The sequence below is a fragment of the Nanorana parkeri genome, unplaced genomic scaffold, assembly GCF_000935625.1.
Source record: "Nanorana parkeri isolate BGI_ZX_2015 unplaced genomic scaffold, ASM93562v1 scaffold1760, whole genome shotgun sequence".
In the NCBI taxonomy this organism is placed as follows: domain Eukaryota; kingdom Metazoa; phylum Chordata; class Amphibia; order Anura; family Dicroglossidae; genus Nanorana; species Nanorana parkeri.
This window is the reverse complement of record NW_017308028.1, coordinates 86408-88298: the sequence shown is the minus strand read 5'-3', so window position 1 is coordinate 88298 and position 1891 is coordinate 86408.

Here is a 1891-nt window from a genome sequence, read left to right as displayed (position 1 = left end):
CACCCCCACCATCCCTTCTCCTCCAACCATCCCTTCTCCTCCAACCACCCCCACCATCCCTTCTCCTCCAACCACCCCCGCCGACCCTTCTCCTCCAACCACCCCCACCGACTCTTCACCTCAAACCGTCTCCTGCCGACACTTCTCCTCCAACCACCCCTGCTGACCCTTCTCCTCAAACAATCTCCACCGACCCTTCTCCTCCAACCGTCCCCCGACCCTTCTCCACCAACCGTTCCCCGCCGACCCTTCTCCACCAACCGTCCCCACCGACCCTTCTCCTCAAACCTTCCCCGCCGACCCTTCTCCTCAAACCTTCCCCGTCGACCCTTCTCATCAAACCTTCCCCTGCCGACCCTTCCCCTTCAACCATACCCACCATCCCTTCCCCTCAAACCACCCCCACCATCCCTTCTCCTCCAACCACCCTGACAAAGATATTATGGACACCCAGAGCACCACTTTAACTTATATCAACCTTTAGCACACTTCAGCCTAACTTGTGTATTATCTCTCTTTGTATCCTCGGTTTGGGAACTCGTGGTTTTGTTTAGGCTTCATCTTGCCGAGATTAATTATTTTGTGCCAAGGACACTTAACTTTAGTTTTAAAACAATTTTCCCATGATGTTGATTTCACAATATATCCAATACACATTTTAATGAGGAGTTAACACCCAGAAACGCCTAAAATACATTATTAATGATGATGGAAATAAATATCGGTTGTTTATCCAAATAAAGTGGAAACTGCTCTACAGACGCACTTGTGTCCACGACACTTTCTCCAGCATTATGCTATAGGGGTGCACCGTTACCTTCATCTAGGATAAGTACCATCCCTTTTCCTCAAACCGCCCCCACCATCCCTTCTCCTCAAACCACCCCCACCATCCCTTCTCCTCAAACCATCCCTTTTCCTAAAACCACCCCCACCATCCCTTCTCCTCAAACCACCCCCACCATCACTAAGGTCGTTTTAGGCCGAAACATGTAAGCAAATACTACGGTTTGGATTAAACTAAGGCTGTTTTAGGCTGAAACATGTAAGTTATCACTACTGTCTGGATGAAACTAAGGCTGAAACATGAAAGCGAATACTACGGTTTGGATGAAACTAAGGCCGTTTATGCTGAAATATGTAAGCTACGACTACTGTTTCAACACAAAGGCCATTTTGGGTGAAACGTGCATGTTATTACTACTGTTTAGATGAAACTAAGGCTGTTTAATGCTGAAACACATAAGCAATTATCGCTATTTAGCAAAACTAAAGCCACTTTAGCCTGAAACACATAAGCTGCTACTACTACTCCTTGGAAACTAAGCTGTTTTAGGCTACAGAGTGTCAGCTATGACTACTGTTTAGAAAACTAAGGCCGTTTTAGGCTGAAACGTGTAAGCTATTACTACTATATGGACGAGTTGGCCTTTCAATAAGCTTGTGCCAGTATTTGCTTTCTGCTATCACTGGAGCCCCGAGAAGGGAGATTTTTTTAACGTGCACACGGTAATGGCTGAGTGCAGGGGGTGACATACGAGGGGGAGTGGCCTATTAGAGATTTACTAAGGCACAGAATTGGCCAGAGCTGGGTTAATCTTTCAGATCTGTATTTGTACATTTCATCATCTTTCATACTAAGGAAATTACATAATGAAACAGCAATAACGTGTTCACCCCTCACCCCCCCCCCGAAATGATGTGCGTAATAATGAAAAGGACAAAAGGAACAAACAGGAGCAAAGAACAGAACAAGGCCGACACTCACTTCACAGCATTGTATTGTCATCATACGAACGTCAATCAAAACATAAAAATCTTAAAGCCAAAATCTTACATTTTCTCCCATCAGCTCATTCACATGCCCCCCCCCCCCTATAAATAGATGCAG